Raw genomic sequence first — 16,620 nt, 5'->3', positions numbered from 1 at the left:
CGGTGTATTGGATAAAATAAATGGGAGTCCTAGTTTTCTTTGTGAAAAGCCAGTGAACATTATTTGAGGCAGAATCCTGAGAGAAAGCAGGGAAATAAAACCTCCTCTCAAATGAGGTCCCAGTGAATGGCAGCCGTGGAAAAGTGGATGAGTAAAGAAAGGGGAAGGAAAGTCTGCCTTGATTCCCTGGGGAGTTCAAGATCTCACTTTCCCCCCCTGTTGTTCTAGTGACTTTTAGAGAGGACAATTCTAGAGAAGGATGGTTTCAAAAAGAAAAGAAATCCAAATGGAATCCAATTTGGCCTTACTTATGTCAGAGCACCTGCCATGTGGTGTACAATAGTCCCAGGCAGAACTCCTAAGAAAGATCACTTTGTAAACCATCCTTCTGCTGTGGGAGTTCAACAATTGTCCTTTGTCCATGCAGCCCTCCCATCATCCCACTATGGAGTTGCTGGTCCAAACCACTGTAGTAAGGTTTGGGCAAGAAGAAATTATTCCATTGTCTTTTAAAAGTTAGATCAATAAGGGTGATATCATTCATGACGTATGGCTTTCCTTGGGTCCCAGCTGTTCCAGATGTAGGAGATCATGTGCTACCCCATTGCTGGATATATTTCTCCAGATCCGTAGGCAATATGGGCACATAGAAGATGACCTGTGTCAGATGAGAATCTACTTAAGCCCCCAAAATGCTGACTTTTCTTTTAGGTGAAGTGCAATCAACATTTTGCTTAGTGACTTTTAAAACAATGCATGTAAAAAAAATAAATGTACTGTTCTTTCTTGCACTTAGAGTTAGGTTTTAAATACAAGGTACTAACTCAATTCATTGCATTTGACCTCCAGAACACTTTTTGTCTCTAATTCCTTTTTTAGTCCTGAATCAGTCTTTTGCCAACGACAGATGGGTCGACCACAACAAATGGGCAGTTTGCACATGAGACTTAATGTACAACTCCTTGTTCGTTTTTCCTTGACAGGTAACTTTAATTATTTTGACAAATATTTAATGTGCCAGGTATTGTCCTAGGTGCTAAGGATAAAGCAGAAGAAAACAACAAAAATTCTTGCCTTTGTGGGTTTACATGCTAGTTGGGAAGCTTCATTCATTCATTCACTCATTTATTCCACAAGCATTTATTGATCTTCTAATACAACTCAGGCCTTAAACTACATACTGTGCCTAAATAGGATTTTATCCCTGCCCTCAGAGTCTAGTGGGAGAAATAAGACATGTCCCCTGTCCTCCCCTGCTGCCCGCCATATACCCTCATATATAGAAAGTACAGAAGAGGGGCACCTCGTTCAGGTTGAGTGGTTCAAAGAATGTTTCTCAGAGAAACATGTAAACAAGCAAGTAAGTTGAGGCTGGAAGAATGAACTGATGGGGGAGAAAGGCAGACCTGGTGGTGATGAGACGGAGCATGGCATAGGGCCTGGGCCAGATGAGGAGACCAATGAATGCTGTTGAATGAATGAATGAAACTTCCCCAGGAGAGCATAAACTCCATGAGATATGTTCTGGGAACTGCAAGTTCCTTCCAATGGCTGAAGTTTAAGGTGTGTGGGGATGAGAAGCAGGAGACGGGGCTGGGGAAGGAGGCAGGGTCGGGGCTTGAGGTAGGTCTGGCTAAGGAGGTTTGTCCTGATGACAATTAGAAAATTTGTGGATCAATTTAAATGGCAATATGACATGGTCTGATTGGTTTATTCTTTTCTTAATAAAAATGTATTTAAAAAATTCCACAAATGACATATGTTTATTTTAGATGACTCTTATGGACTTTTTGTGGGAGCAATGATTTCATTATACTATTTTTGTAAATGGTACTTTGCATATCTCTTTCTGCTTCACAGTGGAAGGACATTGGACCTGACATACAGAAGTCTCTCAGTAAAGATTTGCTGTTTTTGAAATTCCATGGACACTGGTAAGTTGCAGTCAGCTTAGGTGAGGCTATGATCTGGCCCAATTGTGCCACTCCAAGAAACTGGAGTTTGATTACCTAACTAGGAATATTTAACAATTCCCCCTGCTGCGTCATTGCCACTATGTTTTTTTATCTCCATTTTTGTCACTTTTTATTATGCAAAAATCCAAATATTAATGTATGTAAAAATAGAAAGGGTAGTATAAGAAACCCTCATATAGCCACCACCCAATGTCAACAATTAACAACTTACAGCCAATCTTGTCTCATTTATATCCTTTCCTCTTCCCGACCACTGCATTATTTTGAAGTAAATCCAAGACATCAGATCTTTTTGTATGTATCTCTAAAAGATAAGAACTTGTTTAAAAACATATCCATAATTATTACAACTAACAAAATAAGGAGTTATTCTTTACTGTCATTAAACATACAGTCAGTGCTCAAATTCCAACTGTCTCTCTTTTTCTTAAAGTTGGCTTATTTGAATCATGAGTTAAAGTCCACATTTGTATTGGGTTGTATACGTTTTCTTTAATTAATAGCTTCCCTCTTTTTCTTTTTTTTTTCTTACCTTGTTTGTTATTTATTTAACTAAAGACTCTTAACAGAATGGTTAAGTTGAAAACAGCACTTTAAGTGTGCCATTTTCCTTCATGCTCACCTTCACTAGGTTTTTTTTTTTTAACACCTGATAATTTTTAAGGTACAAAACTGTATCTCATTATTGCACAACATTATTTTAATTTGAAAATCATGTCTAATGTTGCCTTTTTTTTTTTTTTTTTTTTTTTTTTGCGGTACGCGGGCCTCTCACTGTTGTGGCCTCTCCCGTTGCGGAGTACAGGCTCCAGACGCGCAGGCTCAGCGGCCATGGCTCACGGGCCCAGCCGCTCCGCGGCATGTGGGATCTTCCCGGACCGGGGCACAAACCTGTGTCCCCTGCATTGGCAGGCGGACCCTCAACCACTGCGCCACTGGGGAAGCCCTAAAGTTGCCTTTTTTTATCCTGTCAGCTTTATCCAACCACTGAGACACATGGTGATCACACCATATACCAAAATGAGTTCTAGATGGAATAAAGGGTTACATATGAATAAATAAAACCATAAAAAACTAAAATAAAATATAATATTGAACATATTTTTGGAAAAGGAATATGTTACCTAAACATAAAAGCAATGGAAAATGTCACAAAGAAAAGTATCAATAAAATCAAGTATATGCTGTTAAAACCTTTTGGTCAACAAACACAAAATGAAAGGACAAATGATACACTGGGTGGGGGATATAGTTACCATCTATGAGAGACAACAGTTTAGTAGCTTTAATACACATGGTCTTGTCTAGATTGTCACTGGGTCCGGATGGATCCACTCATAAGATGACACCAAGTTGAGATTCTTTAGACTCTATCTTCTTTTTTAAAAAATTTTTATTGGAGTATAGTTGATTTACAATGCTGTGTTAGTTTCAGGTATACAGCAAAGTGAATCAGTTATACATATACATATATCCACTCTTTTTTAGATTCTTTTCCCATGTAGGTCATTACAAAGTACTGAGTTCCCTGTGCTATACAGTAGGTCCTTATTTGTTATCTATTTTATATATAGTAGTTTGTATCTGCTAATCCCAAACTCCCAGTTTATCCCTCCCTCGCCCTCCTCTTTGGTAACCATAAGTTTGTTTTGGTTGTGACTATTTCTGTTTTGTAAATAAGTTCATTTGTACCATTTTTTTAGATTCCACATATAAGCAATATCATATGATCTGGAAGTTGTATTTTTTTCTCTAGATCTCCTGCCCCAGTTATTCACTTGAGAAATGTTAAGAGTGAGGGTAAGATTCCTAACATTTAGTCCCTCTGTTCTGTCTGTTGGTTTCACCATCCTTCTGCTCTGTTGACCCCAGGAGCTCTGCTGGGCCACTGCTGACCTCCTTCCCATCACTGACATCTGTCTTTCTTCTTCTCCTCTAGCAATCAGGAAAACACTTTCTACTCCTTATGACTGACTACTGTCAAAGGAGCTTCCTGCAAAAGAGCTTCTGGGCCCCTAATGACCCAGTTAATTTTGTTAGACCACAGACCTTCTGTCCCTGAACTCACAAGCACTCTTAGGAGGAAGGAAGAAGGGTGAAAGTGCAAGTCAGAGGATGATCAGGCCCCTGTGGTAGCTAAAACTTTACCCTCTCTGACTCTCAGGATCTGCTACATAAATTATTTCCTGGCCACAAGTGACAGAAGCTGATGCTGGCAGATTAGGCAGAAAAGGGATTTATTTAAAGGATATTGGGTAACTCATAGAATTGTTGGGAAGACTGGAGGAAACAATTTTGAGGCTAAGTTTCCAGGAAAATCCCCCCAAATTAGTAGCACAGCTGGCCTAATAAGCACACTGAAGCCAATGCCCTGTCACCACTCAGTAACCATATGCTGCCAGGAACTCAATTTGACTGCAACCACCGCTGCCAAAGGCATCAGTGTTACTTCTGTACCAGGAACTCAACCTTAGAGACCATTCCAGTTTCCCCAAACCACATAGCTCTGCTACCCCCTCACCAGCAAAAGGAGTGCACTCTGCAGCCTTTCCCCTCTCACTGCCACTTTCTTCACCAGAATCTCACACAAATGCATCTGATTAGAGGAGCATAAGTCACATGCCTGTGTCCTAACTGCAAAGGAGAGGGACGGGAATGAGCATTTTGCGCTCTAACTTAGTGGTACTCAGAAAGGGAAAATTCTCCTAACATCAGAAGGGTGTTCAAAAGGCAGTGGATACCAAAAGACCAGGACAAATGTTTAGCAGAATGAATGACTTAGGCTGGGTATGGCATGGGGTGGTCACTTACAGATAGGGTGGCCTTATACCTACTAATTAAAATATGGACTGAGTTATAATATGGAACGACATACAAGGTTATTTGTGGAGGCATTATTTTTAATAGCAAAATATTGGAAACTATCCAAATGTTCAGCAATAGAGATTTGATTGAATAAAAATCATGGTACATCAATACACACATGGAAGACAATGCACCTGAATGAAGAGGAAGGAATGATCTCTAGAATATATAAGCGAAAAAAGCAAAATAGAGAATAGTATGTGTAGCACCTGTCTATTCTATAAGAAAGGTGGGGATATATTTATGGTTCAACCACAGAAATTGCCATTTTTGCTGATAAAATGGTTAATCTTTAGCAATTTCATACAATTCAACATAATACAGGGCAGAGGAGACAAGGATGGAAAAGAGACTTTTCTGAATATATTTATTATGCATTTTTGACTTTGGAATCATATAAATGTGTTTTACGCATTCAAAATTTAATTTAAACGGACAATTCCTAAGATTTTAAAACAAACCAAAAACAATGAACTTAACTGTATATGAAGTTAATTACGTAGCTGCACAGAGAGGACAATTATTTCAAGTGACTCTACAATGTGGTGTATTTGCTGTACATATGTAGTGGAATATATTTTAAGGGAGAATAGAGCTGCAAAGAAATCTAACACTGCACTCAATAGTTATGTCACTAGTAGGTCTTTACATTAGTTTTTTGGGGGTTTTTTTTGTGTTTTTTTTTGTGGTACGCGGGCCTCTCACTGTTGTGGCCTCTCCTGTTGTGGCGCACAGGCTCCGGACGCGCAGGCTCAGCGGCCATGGCTCATGGGCCCAGCCGCTCCGCGGCATGTGGGATCCTCCCGGACCGGGGCACGAACCCATGTCCCCTGCATCAGCAGGCGGACTCTCAACCACTGTGCCACCAGGGAAGCCCTACATTAGTATTTTGAAACTATTTTTTATGTAGTGTAGCACAAAGTAATAATGTTAATGCTATTAGGAACCAAGGTTTTTAGTGTAAGAGAAGAGAAATATAAAATCAAAGGCATTCATATAAATAGATTTTTTTAATTTATTTATTTTGAACAGGATTGGGAGGGCTTTAAATGCCAGACTGAGGAGTTCAGATCTTTTTTTTTTTTTTTAATAAATTTATTTATTTATTTTTGGCTGCGTTAGGTCTTCGTTGCTGTGCGCAGGCTTTTGTCTAGTTGTGGCAAGCGGGGGCTACTCTTCATTGCGGTGCGTGGGCTTCTCATTGCAGTGGTTTCTCTTGCTGTGGAGCAGGGGCTCTAGGCGCACGGGCTTCAGTAGATGTGGCGCACAGGCTTCAGTAGATGTGGTGCACAGGCTTAGTTGCTCTGCAGCATATGGGATCTTCCCAGACCAGGGCTCAAACCCGTGTCCCCTGTATTGTCAGGAGGATCTTAACCACTGTGCCACGAGGGAAGTCCCTAAATAGATTTTAATATTAAATTTGAATTAGAAATATCAGTATATGCTTATGATTTTTTTCTTCTATTTCTATACTTTTCAGAAAGACCTAGAAGCATTAAAACCCCATGGGCAATGGGCAACCTCTAGTGCCCAGACTGTGGTCCCTAAATGACATTCTGCATTTAAAGGAACCAGGGGGCTTCCCTGGTGGCACAGTGGTTAAGATCCTCCTGCCAATACAGGGGACACGGGTTTGAGCCCTTACTCTGAAAACTGGCAATTTAAGAGAAATAAGTAAACGTTATCCTGCTTTTCCAATTCAATCTGCATTTCAGGATGACCAAATAGCCCTAATTAATGAGGAAAAGTTCTTCCTTACACACAATTCCCAGCTAATATATGTGAAAGGAATGACAGAATTAGAAAAATCACCATTTTATAATCCTCATGATATAATTTAAGGCAAAGATCAATAAAGGATGAAAGCATTAGATGAAAGGCTTCAAGCCATTTCGTGATGCTGAACTCTTTTAGCTTTTGCTAGTCTGTAAAACTCTTTCTCTCTCCTTCAACTCTGAATGATAGCCTTGCTGGGTATTTTTGGTTGTAGGTTTTCTCCTTGCATCACTTTTTTGGGAGCTCATTCTATCAAGAGGCCACTCGTGCTGGGAGGCACCATTTTGGAGTCCTCCCTATAGCTTATTAGTCCCAGGACCTGGAGGGGCCCACCAGCTGGTGGGCACCAGTCCTGGGATTTCGCAGGCTAAGTAGCTAAACTGCACAGCTGGCCTGCTGGTGGGTAGAGCTGTCTCCCTGTATTTCGGAGCATGTGAGATTTTGTGTGTGCCCTTTAAGGGCGGAGTCTCCATTGCCTACAGCCCTCTGGCTCTCTTGAAAGTAAGCCCCACTGGCCTGCAAAGCCAAACGTTCAGGTGGCCCCATCTTCTTGTTGCAGGACCCCTGGGCAGGGGCTCAGACCACTTCCTCCTTGGGGAGAACCTCTGCAATTGTAATTAACCTCCCATTTGTGGGTTGCCCACCTGGGGGTATGTGTCTTGAGTATAATGCGACTCCACCCCTCCTACCTGTCTAATTGTGGTTCCTTCTTTATATCTTTAGTTGTAGAAGATCTTTTCTGCTAGTCTTCAAGTAGTTCTCATCAATAGTTGGTCTGTAAATAGTGGCAATTTGGTGTGCCTGGGGGAGGAAGTGACCTCAGGATCTTCCTACTCTGACATCTTGGCACTTCCCTAGAAAAACAGCTTATGGAGAACTTTACAGTGGAGAGATCTAGCTGACACCACCTGAATCTGCTGATCAATCTTAACTTCCCTAAGAGTGGGACCACCAGAAAATATGTGCTTCTTGAGATGCCCTGTTATGGAAAACAGAACCTGATTCTAACAAGTCTTTTAGAACTAACCTCCAGTTTACATGAAATACAGGAGGTAGAGGCTCAGGTTTAAGTGATGCCACAGGACATAAATGGATAAATTCAGAATATAGGAGAGTCTATAGAACAACTGAACTAGTTTAATCAAGAAGTCAATGGCATAAAGAAAAATAAAAACTTGGGGCAAGGGGGAGAAACTGTTCTAGATTATAAAAGTCTCAAAAGACATAACCATCAAATGCAGTGTGTGGACCTCGCCTGCATCCTGATTCTAAGGAGCCAACTATAAGAAATATATTTCTTTAGATATTAGGGAACTTTGAAAATGGTCTAAGAATCAGATGATATCAAGGAATTACTACTGTTGTTAGGTGTATTACTGGCACTGTGGCTATATAAGAAAATATTCATATATTTTATTTTATTTAAAAAAACAAACAAACCCAAAACCTTCAGGTTCTTTTTTTGAATTTTATTTATTTATTTATTTTATACAGCAGGTTATTAGTTATCTATTTTATACATATTAGTGTATACATGTCAATCCCAATCTCCCAATTCATCCCACGACCACCACCCCCACCCCACTTTCCCCACTTGATGTCCATACATTTGTTCTCTACATCTGTGTCTCTATTTTTGCCTTGCAAACTGATTCATCTCTACCATTTTTCTAGATTCACATATATGCGTTAATATACGATATTTGTTTTTCTCTCTCTGACTTACTTCACTCTGTATGACAGACTATAGGTCCATCCACCTCTCTACAAATGACCCAATTTCGTTCCTTTTTATGGCTGAGTAATATTCCATTGTATATATGTACCACATCTTCTTTATCCATTCATCTGTTGATGAACATTTAGGTTGCTTCCATGACCTGGCTATTGTAAATAGTGCTGCAATGAACATTGGGGTGCGTGTGTCTTTTTGAATTATGGTTTTCTCTGGGTATATGCCCAATAGTGGGATTGCTGGGTCATATGGTAATTCTATTTTTAGTTTTTTAAGGAACCTCCATACTGTTTTCCATAGTGGCTATATCAATTTACATTCCCACTAGCAGTGCAAGAGAGTTCCCTTTTCTCCACAGTCTCTCCAGCATTTGTTTGTAGATTTTCTGATGATGCCCATTCTAATCAGTGTGAGGTGATACCTCATTGTAGTTTTGATTTGCATTTCTCTAATAATTAGTGATGTTGAGCACCTTTCATGTGTTTGTTGGCCATCTGTATGTCTTCTTTGGAGAGATGTCTGTTTAGGTCTTCTGCCCATTTTTTGATTGGGTTGTTTGTTTTTTTAATATTGAGCTCCATGAACTGTTTATACATTTTGGAGATTAATCCTTTATCCATTGATCCGTTTGCCAATATTTTCTCCCATTCTGAGGGTTTTCTTTTCGTCTTGTTTATAGTTTCCTTTGCTGTGTAAAAGCTTTTAAGTTTCATTAGGTCTCATTTGTTTATTTTTGTTTTTATTTCCCTTACTCTAGGAGGTGGATCAAGAAAGAGCTTGCTGTGATTTATGACAGTGTTCTTCCTATGTTCTCCTCTAAGAGTTTTATAGTGTCCAGTCTTACATTTAGGTCTTTCATCCATTTTGAGTTTATTATTGTGTATGGTGTTAGGGAGTGTTCTAATTTCATTCTTTTACATGTAGCTGTCCAGTTTTCCCAGCACCACTTATTGAAGAGACTGTCTTTTCTCTATTATATATCCTTGCCTCCCTTGTCATAGATTAGTTGAACACATGTGTGTGGGTTTATCTCTGGGCTTTCTATCCTGTTCCATTGATCTATATTTCTGTTTTTGTGCCAGTACCATATTGTCTTGATCACTGTAGTTTTGTAGTATAATCTGAAGTCAGGGAGTCTGATTCTGCCAGCTCCATTTTTTTTTCCCTCAGGATTGCTTTGGCTATTTGGGGTCTTTTGTGTTTCTATAAAAATTTTAAGATTTTTTGTTCTAGTTCTGTAAAAAATGCCATTGGTAATTTCATAGGGATTGCTTGAATCTGTAGACTGCTTTGGGTAGTATAGGCATTTTCACAATATTGATTCTTCCAATCCAAGAATATGGTATATCTCTTCATTGGTTTGTGTCATCTTTGATTTCTTTCATCAGTGTCTTACAGTCTTCTGAGTACAGGTCTTTTACCTCCTTAGGTAGGTTTATTCCTAGATATTTTATTCTTTTTGTTGCAGTGGTGAATGGGATTGTTTCCTTAATTTCTCTTTCTAATCTTTCGCTGTTAGTGGATAGGAATGGAAGAGATTTCTCTGCATTAATTTTGTATTCTGCAACTTTACCAAATTCATTGATTAGCTCTAGTAGTTTTCTGGTGGCATCTTTAGGATTCTCTATGTATAGTATCATGTCATCTGCAAACAGTGATAGTTTTATTTCTTCTTTTCCAATTTGGATTCCTTTTATTTCTTTTTCTTCTCTGATTGCCATGGCTAGGACTTCCAAAACTTTGTTGAATAATAGTGGTGAGAGTGGACATCCTTGTCTGGTTGCTGATCTTAGAGGAAATGCGTTCAGTTTTTCACTATTGAGAATGATGTTTGCTGTGGGTTGGTCATATATGGCCTTTGTTATGTTGAGGTATGTTCCCTCTATGCCCACTTTCTGGAGAGTTTTTATCATAAATGGGTGTTGAATTTTGTCAAAAGCTTTCTCTGCATCTATTGAGATGATCATATGGTTTTTATTCTTCAATATGTTAATATGGTATATCACATTGATTGATTTGCATATACTGAAGAATCCTTGCATCCCTGGGACAAATTGCACTTGATCATGGTGTATGATCCTTTTAATGTGTTGATGGATTCTGTTTGCTAGCATTTTGTTGAGGAGTTTTGCATCTATATTCATCAGTGATATTGGTCTGTAATTTTCTTTTTTTGTAGTGTCTTTGTCTGGTTTGGGTACCAGAGTGATGCTGGCCTTGTAGACTGAATTTCTGTTTGCTAGCATTTTGTTGAGGAGTTTTGCATCTATATTCATCAGTGATATTGGTCTGTAATTTTCTTTTTTTGTAGTGTCTTTGTCTGGTTTGGGTACCAGAGTGATGCTGGCCTTGTAGACTGAATTTCTGTTTGCTAGCATTTTGTTGAGGAGTTTTGCATCTATATTCATCAGTGATATTGGTCTGTAATTTTCTTTTTTTGTAGTATCTTTGTCTGGTTTGGGTACCAGAGTGATGCTGGCCTTGTAGACTGAATTTGGGAGTGTTCCTTCTTCTGCAATTTTTTGGAAGAGTTTGAGAAGGATGGGTGTTAGCTCTTCTCTAAATGTTTGGTAGAATTCACCTGTGAAGCCATCTGGTCCTGGACTTTTGTTTGTTGGAAGATTTTTAATCAGTTTCAATTTCATTACTTGTGATTGGTCTGTTCATATTTCTATTTCTTCCTAGTTCAGTCTTGTAAGGTTATACCTTTCTAAGGATTTGTCCATTTCCTCCAAGTTGTCCATTTTTTTGGCATAGACTTGCTTGTAGTAGTCTCTTACGATGCTTTGTATTTCTGTGGTGTCCATTTTAACTTCTCCTTTTTCATTCCTGATTTTATTGATTTCAGTCCTCTCCCTCTTTTCCTTGATGAGTCTGGCTAAAGTTTATCAATTTTGTTTATCTTCTCAAAGAACCAGCTCTTAGTTTTATTGATTTTTGATATTGTTTTCTTTGTTTCTATTTCATTTATTTCTGCTCTGATTGTTATGATTTCTTTCCTTCTACTAAGTTTGGGTTTTGTTTGTTCTTCTTTCTCTAATTCCATTAGGTGTAAGGTTAGATTGTTTATTTGAGATTTTCCTTGTTTCTTGAGGTAGGATTGTATTGCTATAAACTTCCCTCTTAGAATTGCTTTTGCTGCATCCCATAGGTTTTGGATCATTGTGTTTTCATTGTCTTTTATTTCTACGTATTTTTTAATTTCCTCTTTGATTCCTTCAGTGATCTCTTGGTTATTTAGTAACGTATTGTTTAGCCTCCACATGCTTGTGTTTTTTACGGGTTTTTTTTCCCTGTAATTGATTTCTAATCTCATAACGTTGTGGTCAGAAAAGATGCTTGATATGATTTCAGTTTTCTTAAATTTACTGAGGCTTGATTTGTGACCCAATATGTGATCTATCATGGAGAATGTTCTGTGTGCACATGAGAAGAAAGTGTAATCTGCTGTTTTCGGATGGAATGTCCTATAAATATCAATTAAATCTATCTGGTCTATTGTGTCATTTAAAGCTTGTGTTTCCTTATTAATTTTCTGTCTGGATGATCGATTCATTGGTGTAAGTGAGGTGTTAAAGTCCCCCACTATTATTGTGTTACTGTCGATTTCCTCTTTTATGGCTGTTAGCATTTGCCTTATATATCGAGGGTGCATATATATTTGTAATTGTTATATCTTCTTCTTGGATTGATCCCTTGATTATTATATAGTGTCCCTTCTTGTCTCTTGTAACATTCTTTTTTTACAGTCTATTTTATCTGATATGACTATTGCTACTTCAAATTCCTTTTGATTTCCATTTGCATGGAATATCTTTTTTCATCCCCTCACTTTCAGTCTGTATGTGTCCTTAGGTCTGAAGTGGGTCTCTTGTAGGCAGCATATATATGGGTCTTGTTTTTGTAGCCATTGAGTGAGCCTGTGTCTTTTGGTTGGAACTTTTAATCCATTCATGTTTAAGGTAATTATCGACATGTATGTTCCTATTACCATTTTCTTAATTGTTGTGGGTTTGTTTTTGTAGGTCCTTTTCTTTTCTTGTGTTTCCCACTTAGAGAAGGTCCTTTAGCATTTGTTGCAGAGCTGGTTTGGTGGTGCTGAATTCTCTTAGCTTTTGCTTGTCTGTAAAGCTTTTGCTTTCTCCATCGAATCTGAATGAGATCCTTGCCGGGTAGAGTAGTCTTGGCTGTAGGTTCTTCCCTTTCATCACCTTAAGTGTGTCCTGCCACTCCCTTCTGGCTTGTAGAGTTTCTGCTGAGAAATCAGCTGTTAACCTTATGGGAGTTCCCTTGTATGTTATTTGTTGTTTTTCCCTTGTTGCTTTTTTTTTTTTTTTAATTTAATTTTGGCTGTATTGGGTCTTCACTGCTATGCGTGGGCTTTCTCTAGTTGTGGTGAGTGGGGGCTACTCTTCGTTGTGGTGCATGGGCTTCTCATTGTGGTGGCTTCTCTTGTTGTGGAGCATGGGCTCTAGGCATGCGGGCTTCAGTAGTTGTAGCACACAGGCTCGGTGGTTGTGGCTCATGGGCTCTAGAGCGCAGGCTCAGTAGTTGTGGTGCGCAGGCTTAGTTGCTCCATGGCATGTGGGATCTTCCCAGACCAGGGCTCTAACCCGTGTCCCCCGCATTGGCAGGTGGACTCTTAACCATTGGGCCACCAGGGAAGTCCTCCCTTGTTGCTTTTAATAATTTTTCTTCGTCTTTAATTTTTGTCAATTTTATTACTATGTGTCTTGGCATGTTTCTCCTTGGGTTTATCCTGCCTGGGACTCTCTACGCTTCCTGGACTTCAGTGGCTATTTCCTCTCCCATGTTAGGGACGTTTTTGACTATAATCTCTTCAAATATTTTCTCTGGTCCTTTCTCTCTCTCTTCTCCTTCTGGGACCCCTATAATGTGAATGTTGGTGTGTTTAATGTTGTCCCAGCTCTCTCTTAGGCTGTCTTCATTTCTTTTCATTCTTTTTTCTTTATTCTGTCCTGTGGCAGTGAATTCCACCATTCTGTCTTCCAGGTCACTTATCCATTCTATGCCTCAGTTATTCTGCTATTGGTTCCTTTTAGTGCATTTTTCTTTTTAGTTATTGTATTGTTCATCTCTGTTTGTTCTTTAATTCTTCTAGGTGTTTTTTCTTTAATTCTTCTAGGTCTTTGTTAAACATTTCTTTCATCTTCTCAATCTTTGCCTCCATTCTTTTTCTGAGGTCCTGGATCATTTTCACTATCATTATTCTGAATTCTTTTTCTGGAAGGTTGCCTATCTCCACTTCATTTAGTTGTTTTTCTAGGGTTTTATCTTGTTCCTTCATCTGGTACATAGTCCTCTGCCTTTTCATTTTGTCTGTCTTTCTGTGAATGTGGTTTTCATTTCACAGTCTACAGGATTGTATTTCTTCTTTCTTCCACTCTCTGCCCTCTGGTGGATGAGGCTATCTAAGAGGTTTGTGCAAGCTTCCTGATGGGAGAGACTTGTGGTGGGTAGAGCTGGGTGTTACTCTGGTGGGCAGAGCTCAGTAAAACTTTAATCCACTTGTCTGCTGATGGGTGGGGCTGAATTTCCTCCCTGTTGGTTGTTTAGCCTGAGGTGACCTAGCACTGGAGCCCACAGGCTCTTTGGTGGCACTAATGGCAGACTCCTGGAGGGCTCACACCAAGGAGTACCTCCCAGCACTTCTGTTGACAGTGTCCTTCCCCGGTGAGCCACAGCCACCCCCCGCCTCTTCAGGAGTCCCTCCAACACTAGGAGGTAGGTCTGGTTCAGTCTCCTCTGGGGTCACTGCTCCTTCCCCCTGGGTCCTCATGTGCACATTACTTTGTGTGTGCCCTCCCCAAGTGGAGTCTCTGTTTGCCCCTGTCCTGTCGAAGTCCTTCAGTCAAATCCTGCTAACCTTCAACGTCTGATTATCTGGGAATTCCTCCTCCCATTGCCGGACTCCCAGGTTGGGAAGCCTGATGTGGGGCTCAGAACCCTCACTCCAGTGGGTGGACTTCTGTGGCATAATTGTTCTCCAGTTTGTGAGTCACCCACCCAGCAGTTATGGGATTTGATTTTATTGTGATTGTGCCCCTCCTACCTTCTCCCTGTGGCTTCTCCTTTGTCTTTGAATGTGTGGTGTCTATTTTAGAGAGTTCCAGGGTCTTCCTGTCAATGATTGTTCAGCAGTTAGTTGTGATTCTGTGCTCTCACAAGAGGAAGTGAGCACATGTCCTTCTACTCTGCCATCTTAAACCAATCCTTTCATATATTTTAGAGATGTGAAATGACGTATCTAGAGAAGAAATAACGTGAGGACTAGGATTTTTTTTTAAAGTAATTAATTAATTAATTTGGCTGCGTCGGGTCTTAGCTGTGGCACACAGGCTCTTCGTTGCAGTGTGCAAGCTCTCTAGTTGAGACATGCGGGCTCTCTAGTTGTGGCACACAGACTCTCTAGTTGTGGCACATGGGCTCCAGAGCACGTGGGCTCAGTTGTTGCAGCACGCAGGCTCTCTAGTTGTTGTGCATGGACTCTAGAGCGCACAGGCTTATTTGCCCTACGGCATGTGGGATCTTAGTTCCCCAACCAGGGATCGAACCCACACCGCCTGCATTGGAAGGCAGATTCTTAACCACTGGACCACCAGGGAAGTCCCGAGGGCTGGGATTTGCTTTAAAATACTTCCACAGAAAAAGGAGAAGGATAGATAAAGCAAGTGTGGCAAAATCCTAACAATTGTTGAATCTGAATGATGGGTATTTTTTATAATATTCTTTCCAATTTTATTTGTTTGAAATTTTTTGTATTAAGAAAAGGTAGTGGGAACAGGCAAAATACAAATCTTCTGGATGATAATTCAGCCTAACCCTTGAAAGTCAATGGAGCAAATAAACGGGAAAAGTTTTTGTAATACAGACTAACTTGCTGTTCTTTAGTTGTCAGCTCACACTATGTGGTAAAACAACCTGATGTCAGTGATCACACCTTGGATGATGTGATCATGGCCAATGGAAGGGCTGTTGGTGGGTGTAACAGTTCTTTCTCTCTCACGTCTCTTTTTTTGCTAACACCTGAAGTGGCACCTCAGCACAGCCAAGCAGAGTACAGAGAAGTTTGCAATGTTCTTTTGCATCCAAAAACTGCTAATCACACTCAGTGCCTTTGCTGATTCACTGAGGAATAACTTTTAGTCCTGTAAGTAGATCTCAAGATTGAAATCGGAACTTGGAAGAGTTTAACAAGCATGTTACCGATATCCCACTTTTCCTGACATTTCCTCCATGCCTGCCCTGTTTGAGTAAGGGTGCTGGGTGAAGGAAGAAGAAATTTTTTTTTTTTTTTGATGAAGGATTACAAAACTCAGGGATGCAAATTCAGCCAAGTGTGTGGCCCCTCTCCATTCCAGAACCTGGGACAGGCAGACATCACAAATTGATCACAGATTTCTTTTTCTCTGGGTTCTGCTTGCCATACTACTCCAGGTAGCACCATATTGATGAAATTGTTACCAAACCAAACTTGGGTCCACTCGTCTGCACGCAGTAAAGCCAATCTACTGACACCAGGTTGTGGTGAAGGAAAGGGCAGCATTTATTGCAGGGGCCAAGCAAGGAGTCCAGGCAACTAGTGCTTAAAAGACCCAAACTCCCCAATGGCTTTCAGGGAAAGATTTTTTTTTTAACATCTTTATTGGAGTATAATTGCTTTACAATGTTGTGTTAGTTTCTGCTGTGTAACAAAGTGAATCAGCTATACATATACATATATCCCTATATCTCCTCCCTCTTGTGTTCAGGGAAAGATTTTTAAAGACAGGATGAGGGAAGAGAGCTGTGGGGTGTATGATCAGCTCGTGGACATTCTTCTGATTGGTTGGTGGTAAGGTAATTGGGAATCAACATCATCAAGCTTTTGGTTCCAACTGGTCTGGGATCTACATGCTTGTGGGTCAGCATCCAGTTAACTTCTTCCACCTGGTGGGGGTTTCAGTATCTGCAAAACAGCTCAAAGGATGTGGCTCAGAATATCATCTATAGCCCTTTAGGAGGAACTAAAAGGAATTAAAAGTCCTTGACTTTGTTTAATGGCTAAACTATTATTATTTTTTCTTACTTGACTGTTTTCCTTTCTTTCTGCATTTTGTCACTTCTCTGATTAAATTTCTTCTTTGAAACTTAGGGAAGAAGGCTAAAGTTTTTCTATGGACAAGAGGCAGGGAGAGGATGTCTGGGGGGATGGGGTGGTCCTGTTCTGGGAAGGCCGCGTAGGGTCCTGCTCGGCTACAAAATAAC

The 16,620-nt window shown here is 40.0% G+C and overlaps 1 long non-coding RNA gene across 5 annotated transcripts in view; it reads left to right on the top strand.

The window, feature by feature from the left end:
• The window catches only part of LOC137230656 (uncharacterized), a 96,766-nt gene that overhangs the window by 39,642 nt on the left and 40,504 nt on the right, over positions 1–16,620 (top strand). For all 5 annotated transcript variants that reach the window (XR_010946207.1, XR_010946209.1, XR_010946210.1 and 2 more), the window contains 2 exons: positions 880–983; positions 1,861–1,934. This is a non-coding gene — a long non-coding RNA (uncharacterized lncRNA). The remainder of the gene's footprint in view (positions 1–879; positions 984–1,860; positions 1,935–16,620) is intronic.

This window comes from Pseudorca crassidens, chromosome 9 (assembly GCF_039906515.1).
Source record: "Pseudorca crassidens isolate mPseCra1 chromosome 9, mPseCra1.hap1, whole genome shotgun sequence".
Lineage (NCBI taxonomy): Eukaryota > Metazoa > Chordata > Mammalia > Artiodactyla > Delphinidae > Pseudorca > Pseudorca crassidens.
The sequence above is the reverse complement of the archived record's forward strand: the minus strand, read 5'-3'. Positions and strand labels throughout refer to the sequence as shown.